This window comes from Arachis hypogaea, chromosome 18 (genome assembly GCF_003086295.3).
Source record: "Arachis hypogaea cultivar Tifrunner chromosome 18, arahy.Tifrunner.gnm2.J5K5, whole genome shotgun sequence".
Lineage (NCBI taxonomy): Eukaryota > Viridiplantae > Streptophyta > Magnoliopsida > Fabales > Fabaceae > Arachis > Arachis hypogaea.
In genome coordinates, this window is record NC_092053.1 from 118,125,512 (window position 1) to 118,134,379 (window position 8,868).

Sequence of the window (8,868 nt, forward strand, 5' to 3'; positions counted from 1 at the left end):
TTGATCATAAGATAGCTCGAACTGTCTTGTTTGAAGATAATACAGCATGCATTGCTCAACTTAAAGGCGGATACATCAAAGGTGATAGAACAAAGCATATTTCTCCCAAATTCTTCTTCACTCATGATCTTCAAAATCAGGGGACAATTGATGTCCAACAGATCTGCTCAAGTGACAATCTGACATATTTATTTACAAAGTCACTCCCAAAATCCTCCTTTGAAAAACTGGTACATAAAATTGGGATGCGCCGATTTCGAGACATCAACTAATGTCGACAAGAGGGAGAGACTGTACTCTTTTTCCCTTGGTCAGGTTTTTTTCCATCAACTAATGAGGCAGTTCCCATCACTAAAGGATATTGTACTCTTTTTCCTTCACTAAGGTTTTTTCCCACTGGATTTTTCTTTAGTAAGGTTTTAATGAGGCATAATCCTAAATGGTCATCCAAGGGGGAGTGTTGTGATAAGATAGTCTGAGGTGGATGCCCATTTTCCCACAAGACTCAGGTTTTCAAGGAGAATCTTATTTAATGTAGTTTGAAAAACTACTATCATATACGCTTATAAATAGAGGCTTTTGCCTCTCAGAAAAACACAGCAAAGCAATAAAACAAAAATCAATTCTCTCTCTCTCTCTTTACTTTTCAATTTGCTTAATACTTCTTTCCCTCTTTATATATATATTCATTACAACATATAGTATTAGTAAATAAATATATGAATTATTATTGAGCTAATTATATTAATACTACAGTCTTCTATTTATACATTTTTATTTTATATTTAGTATATCTTTTATTTATTTTACAATAAAAATTTTTTTTATATATTATTATAGTGTATAATTAACAGAGACTTAACCTCTTTTATATATATGCAAAATTACTTTTTTAAATTCTATTAAATATATTCTTTTTTGAGAATACTAAATCAGCCCATTATAAATGGATATCCACTTTTTTCATCCTTATCACACCACCTTTAACATAAAAATAAAATGTTAATTTAAAAGACTAACCACGAAAAATATTCTATTTTGCAGGAGTTATTTTTACAAGTTCCTGTAAAATTACTAAGGGTTTGTTTGGGTAAGCTTCTAAGAAAAGATCTTTTTTCGAGTTATCTTCTTTTAAAAGATCTTATAGAGAAGTAAAAGTAATTTTATGTTTGGATATCTCATGTAAAAAGGTCTTTTTATCAATCAATTATGTTTGGGTATAACAATATAAAAGTACTTTTTTGTTTATTTATTACATGAAAAACATCTTTTTTTTAAAGAAAAAAGATCTTTTAAAAAAAATGTAAATTACAGCTTCTCAAAAAATATTTTTTTTTTTATTTTACTAGTACTTTTACTTTTATTACTAAAAATTTACCAAACACGTTAAAAAATAAAAAAAAATCTTTTTTCATTAAAAAAAATCTTTTTTTTAACAAAATAACGGCGCCCAAACATACACTAAGAGAATCCTTTTTCCCTTCTCGCTTTTTGGAGATCAATTTAGAGGGGTTTTTGTTTCTAATATGCAGGAGTTCTATAAATCCCATAATAAGTTGTTAATCCTCTGAAAATGAAAACCTAAACCCGCAAATCTCAAAACCACCTTCTCAATGCTTCCCTAACCAGAAGCTTTGTTCGTGTTGTTGTTGCGCGTCTCTTCGATTTCTTCTCATCAGAAACTCTTTTAGATCTCGGTAAGTGTGTATTTTGCCCTTCTTCCACAGTTGCTCCAATGGTGACAAGGTGAATCGCTTTTGTTTGAGGTTTATGAATTTGGATATTTTGAGAATTAAAAGAAAAACGATCTGGTTTCATAAATCTGAAATTTTTTGAAGCGCGAATGGGTTTTGTCCGTGGGTTGGGTAAAATAACACTCTCTGTTGATTTATAAAATCACACTCTTAAATTGGATGGTTTTCTTTTTTATGCATCCTTTTTGAATTCATTAGGCAATGCTCACTCTCCAGTATTTGTGTTTTAAATTTGAAGGTGAGATTTAACTTTGTTAAAAGAATAGCAACTTGAAAATGAAGTTTAATTAGCAATGCTTATTCTCTGACATTTGCATATTTTGTTTCAAAATAAGGAAGAATTGATGGTATCCTTGTCCATGATACACAGGTAAGTGTTACTTATATCACAAATATGTAATGCTGGTTCACCCTTGTAGCTATCAATTTGCCATTGCCTTTCTAATTCAAAGAATTTGTAGATCAGTTTTAAAAGGGTAGAACATTAATCTTTCATCATGTTGGGATTTTGGTGCGGAATATCTCCAAGAAGGAGATGTTCAATCTGTTCTGTTTGACAGGGAGAATAAATGATATTGATCTGTCTAGGAAGAAGAAAGAACAATTAGTGTTTATGTTTATGCTTGTATAAGAGTCTGGCTAGAATGTATAACATAGGAAGATTATTACTCTTTCAGCTCAGGAAAATGTTCTTATAGATATGTGTTTGATAAGAAAAATGCAAGGGGATGTATGGTTGAAGATTGGAGGGAGGATTTTTATGGTGAAGGTTAAATAAGTGGGATTCACAAGGTATGGTTCAGTGTGCTTCCGCTATATCAAATAATAGAAATGGTGGAACTCCTGTATGGTGAATAGCTAACATAAATCCCATAAGATATATAAGTGATGAAGCAGGGTGTATTATGTAACCCAGACAACCCAATTCAAATGTGAAGACTTTGCAAGTTCAATCTGGTGAGGATGATGAACAAAGCTTCTCTGGGCCACAAAGTTTTGTTTGTAGGAGAGTTAGAGTGAGTCTAATGAGAATTGGACCACAAAAGAAGAGTAAATCAGAGGCTAAGAGAGTGAGAAACATAGAGGCACAGAACACTATTGCTTGATGAGAAGTTGTATGAAGAAGACAAAGATGACTAGAAAAACTCATCATGAGGGATGAAGCTGCGAAAAAGTGTTCGAGATGGTAAATTTAATAGTGCTTTAAATCTTTCTATTTGAAAATGAACTTAGAAATTATAATTATTCACCACAAATTTTGTTTGAACATCATCTCACCATTAGATAGAAATACGGATAGAATAATTATGTAAAGATTCCAAACTACAAGAAAAAATACGAAGAGAGAAAAGATTGATAAGAGGTTATATTTCTTTGTCATCCATCTCCTTTAGTGATTTTCCATCTCCTTCACACTTTGTATTCAATATATCTTTTGACTCGGTGTTTGGAGGCAAATTGATGGTTTCACCTTCGGCATTGTTATTACTTTCAGTGAAATGGCAGAGAGATGGAAACTTTGAAGACCAATGAGGTTTTTTCTTTGCACGAGCGCCTTTATCATTTGTCTTCATTTTCTTCTCCCTCTTGGAGATTTCAGGACGTAACTTTTTTTGTCGTTCCTCATTTGATATGGTGTCTTTCTTTGTTATTTTCTTCCCTTTTTTCATTTGGCAAGGTCTCCTACAATATTACTCAAAATTTGAAAACTATTTGGAGTATATTGGTGCATAAAATAGATCCTCTAGTAAATAAATTAATAAATGTGAATAACTTGGATTATAGACATACGAGTATTTTCTATATTAACTAACTTGTATAAATAATCTCTATTCTCTTACGGTGGTAGCATATTTGGGCAAGGGATACATCTTATATAAAAATTTTGTAGTATCATCAATAGCAATGGATTCTAAAATTTTAACTAGTGTTTCAAGATTTGTCATATAGAAGCATAGCCTTTAGTAATTGCTCCTGTTACCTTTTACCCATAAAATTTATCACCCTCTTTTTCTCCCTACAAGGCCATTTCATATAATCAAATTCTTAAACGATCCAATATAAAATCACGAGACAACTCTAGCCCAAATATATTACAAGCAAATGTTGTAATCACATTTGTGTCAGCATTTGAGACAATTTCAACCGTTCAATTGGTCCACTTCTTTCATCAAAATTTCTTCCTATCAAATCAACATAATAACATGATCACGAAAAAACAAATACATAATTACGGATTACTCTAGCTAAAATATAAGAAGCCAGCATATCTATAAATTCCTATTCAAGACGTGTCTTAGCTTTTTTTTTTTTTTTTTTTTTTTTTGTATGCGTGTTTTAGCTTTTTACAACTGCATACTATTGCTCAAAATTTTTGTCTTTGATAAAATTCTTAATGAAATTCAAACACCACAAGGGTATCGTCATCAAAATAGACATAAAACTATAACATAAATTTGTGAACTAGGCAATTTATATTTTTTCAACAAATCATGATCAACCAACAAAGATGACCGATAATAAATTGAGTCATTTAGAAAGGTGATTACTCACTATTTTTTATAATAAGGATGAGAAATATCCTTTAAAAATCCAGAAAGAAAGAAAAATCGAACTCAAGAATTTAAGCAATGAAAGAAATTCAATAAGATTAAAGTGCTTTGTGAAATTTCACACGACGATGCAAATAGTAAAAAATGGCTAAGATATATTATGACTGTAAACATAATTTGAGTTTGATTTTTTTTGATCCAGCAATGGTGAAATTTTAGAGGCGAAAATGGTGGGTTTTATAACCCTTTTGGCACACTATTTTGATAATTCAGTGGCGGAAAAACAAAAACAGGAATAGTGATTAGATTAAATTCAATGAAAATTTATAAGGAGTGAAATAATTAATATATATTTTTTATATGAATCAATTAAAAAGGATAAGAAATATCCTTTAAAAACCCAGAAAAAAAATCGAACTCATGAATCTAAGTCATGAAAGATATTTAATAAGGTAAAATATATCTTGTGAAAATTTGCACAACGATGCAAATCGTAAGAAATGGCTAAGATATATTTTGACTGTAAATGTGTTTGAGTTTGATTTTTTTGACCCAACAATGATAAAATTTTAGAGGTGAAAATGGTGGGTTTTAAAACCCTTTGGGCACATTGATTTGATAATTTTGCGACAGAAAAACAAAAACAGGGATAGTGATTAGGTTAGATTCAGCGAAAATTTATATGGAGAGAATCAATTAATATATCTTTTTATGAATCAATTAATAAGGATGAGAAATATCCTTTAAAAACCCAGAAAGAAAGAAAAATGGAACTCAAGAATCTAAGCCATGAAAGAAATTCAATAAGATCAAAGTACCTTGTGAAAATTCACACGACGATGCAAATTGTAAAAAATTGTTAGGATATATTGTGACTGTAATCGTGATTTGAATATGATCATTTTGACCAAGCAGTGATGAAATTTTAGAGGCGAGTTTGGTGGATTTTAAAACTCTTTTAGCACGCTGTTTTGATAATTCAGCGGCGGAAAAACAAAAACAGGGATGTTGACTAGATTAGATTCAATGAAAATTTAAATGGAGTGAATCAATTAATATATATTTTTTATATGAATCAATTAAAAAGATATGAAATATCCTTTCAAAATCTAGAAAGAGAAAAAAAATCGAACTGATCAATCTAAGCCGTGAAAGAAATTCAATAAGATTAAAGTACTTTGTAAAAATTTTCACAATGATGCAAATCGTTAAAAATTACTTAGATATATTTTCATTGCAAAGGGATTTAAGTTTGATTTTTTGATCCAACAGTGATGAAATTTTAGGGGGCAAAAATAGTGGGTTTATAACCCTTGTGGCACACTGTTTTGATAATTTAGCGGCGGAAAAACAAAAACTAAGGATAGAGATTAGGTTAAATTCAATGAAAATTTATATGGAGAGAATCAATTAATATATTTTTTTATGAATCAATTAATAAGGATGAGAAATATCCTTTAAAAACCCAGAAAAAAAGAAAATCGAACTCAAGAATCTAAGCCATGAAAGAAATTCAATAAGATTAAACTACCTTGTGAAAATTCACACGATGATGCAAAGCGTAAGAAATAGTTAGGATATATTTTGACTGTAAACGTGATTTGAGTTTGATTTTTTTGATCTAGCAGTGATAAAATTTTAGAAAAAAAATGGTTGGTTTTAAAACTCTTTTGACACAATGATTTGATAATTCAGTGACAGAAAAACAAAAACACGGATAGTGGTTAGGTTAGAATCAATGAAAATTTATATGGAGTGAATCGGTTAATATATATTTTTTATATGAATCAATTAAAAAGGATAAAAAATATCTTTTAAAAATCCAAAAAGAAAAAAAAAAAACACATCTATCTAAGCCATGAAAGAAATTCAATAAAATTAAATTACCTTGTGAAAATTTGCACAATGATACAAATCATAAGAAATGGCTAAGATATATTTTGATTGCAAACAGAATTTAAGTTTGATTTTGACCCAGCAGTGATGAAATTTTAGGGGCAAAAAGAATGGGTATTATAACCCTTTTGGCACACAGTTTTGAAAATCCAGCGGCAGAATAACAAAAACAGAGATAATAATTAGGTTAGATTCAATAAAAATTTATATGGAGTGAATCAATTAATATATTTTTTTATATGAATCAATTAATAAGGATAAGAAATATCCTTTAAAAATCCAGAAAAAAATCGAACTCATGAATCAAAGCGATGAAAGAAATTGAATAAGATTAAAGTACTTGTGAAAATTCACACAACGATACAAATCGTAAGAAATGGCTAAGATATATTTTGAATGTAAATGTGATTTGAGTATGATTTTTTTGACCTAGCAGTGTTGAAATTTTTTAGACGAAAATGGTAGGCTTAAAACTCTTTTAGTACGCTGATTTGATAATTTAGCGGTGAAAAAATAAAAATAGGGATATTGATTAGGATATATTCAATAAAAATTTAAATGGAGTGAATTAATTAATATATTTTTTTAAGAATCAATTAATAAGGATCAGAAATATCCTTTAAAAAACTTGAAAGAAAAAACAAATCAAACTCAAGAATTTAAGTCATGAAAGAAATTTAATAAGATTAAAGTACCTTGTGAAAATTCGCACGATGATACAAATTGTAAGAAATAGCCAGATATATTTTGACTGTAAACCTGATTTGAGTTTGATTCTTTTGACCTAGTGGTGAAGAAATTTTAGAGGCGAAAATGGTAAGTTTTAAAATCCTTTTGACACACTGATTTGATAATTCAGTGGTGAAAAACAAAAAAGAGATAGTAGTTAGGCTAGATTCAATAAAAATTTATATGGAGTGAATCAATTAATAAGGATAAGAAATATCTTTTAAAAATCCAAAAAGAAAAAAAAATCGAACTCATGAAACTAAGCCATGAAAGAAATTCAATAAGATTAAAGTACCTTGTAAAAATTCGTACAATAATACAAATCGTAAGAAATGCCTAAAATATATTTTTACTGTAAACGTGATTTAAGTTTGAGTTTTTTTTATCTAATAGTGATGAAATTTTATAGACAAAAACGGTGGATTTTAAAACCCTTTTGGCACACAGATTTCATAATTTAGTGACGAAAAAATAAAAACAGGAATAGTGATTAGGTTAGATTCAATAAAATTTGTATGGAGTGAATCACTTAATATATTGTTTATATAAATCAAATAATAAGGATAAAAAATATGCTATAAAACTCCTGAAAAAAAAAAAAATCAAACTCATGAATCTACATCATGAAAGAAATTTAATAAGATTATAGTACTTTGTGAAAATTCGCACAATGATGCAAATTGTAAAAAATGGCTAAGGCATATTTTGATTGCAAACGTGATTTGAGTTTGATTTTTTTAACCCAGTAATGATAAAATTTTAGGGGTGAAAATGGTGGATTTTATATCTTTTTTGGCACACAGTTTTGATAATTCAACGGCCAAAAAACAAAACCAGGAATAATGATTAGGTTAGATACAATGAAAATTTATATGGAGTGAATAAATTAATATATTTTATTATACGAATATCAAATCTTTTTTAAAAAAATGATCTAGTCAAATCGAAAGAGGTATAATTCAAATTGACAACTTCTTTTTATTTCCTAACACGATTTATAATAAATGGTCCTGAAACATACAAAAAAAATCTTCTCCTATAAATTATATATGAAATAAAAAAATTTTCAGATTCAATAAATCATGCAATCGCAATCGCTATTCCAATTCCGAAGTTAGGGAAGAAAGACATACCAGTGTTTACGGTGCTGATTGAGAGAGAGACAGCAATGACTGAGAGCTCCGAACCCAACGAGGGTTTGCGAGAGAGAGACCGCTGAGGGAGTAGGAGGGCACGTTGATGCGTTGATGGTGCGACAGAGAGAGGGCGAACGATTGAGGGTTCCGAATTCAACTAGGGTTGCGTTGATAGTGCGAGGGTTTGGTCCGAGGGTTGAGAAATAGAGTGAGGGCCGGGTGCGAAGGTTAGATGAGGGGTTGTGCGACGGTGATTGAGGATCGTGCGACGCTCAATGAGGAAGATGACGATGAAGGCTGTGCGACGGTCACTGAGGGCTGGGTGCGATGAAGATGAACATGATGGCGCGACTTCACTTTTAGGGTTAAAAGTGAATTTGAAAACAAAGTAAATTAAGGTAAGGTGTTAAAACTGAAAACAAAGTAAAGTATGCTATTGTTATCACTTTTAGCGTTAAAACTGAAAACTTTGAAAAAAAAAATGTAAAGTGTGGACACAAATGGGTGGGAAACTAAATTTTGGGCGAGGGAACTTTATCAGGACGCTTTTGTAGGGTACCAAAATAAACACATGATATAGACACGCTTTAAAAAGGTGACTATTGGAAGACAAACTAGCCATGCTTTTCAAGCGTGCCGGTTTTTCTCCATGGCCACGCTTTTCAAACGTGGCAAAAAAAACGTGGCCAAATTTCAAATCAGTGACCACCCTCGAAAAAATAAAAATAGGGATAGTAATTAGATTAGATTCAATAAAAATTTAAATGGAGTGAATCAGTTAATATATATTTTTATGAATCA

The 8,868-nt window shown here is 30.1% G+C and overlaps 1 long non-coding RNA gene across 1 annotated transcript; it reads left to right on the forward strand.

The window, feature by feature from the left end:
• Window positions 1–1,471: 1,471 nt before the first annotated feature.
• On the forward strand, window positions 1,472–3,475 carry LOC112772130 (uncharacterized). The gene is made up of 2 exons (XR_003187385.3): window positions 1,472–2,940; window positions 3,250–3,475. It is a non-coding gene; the product is annotated as an uncharacterized lncRNA (long non-coding RNA).
• Window positions 3,476–8,868: the final 5,393 nt, after the last annotated feature.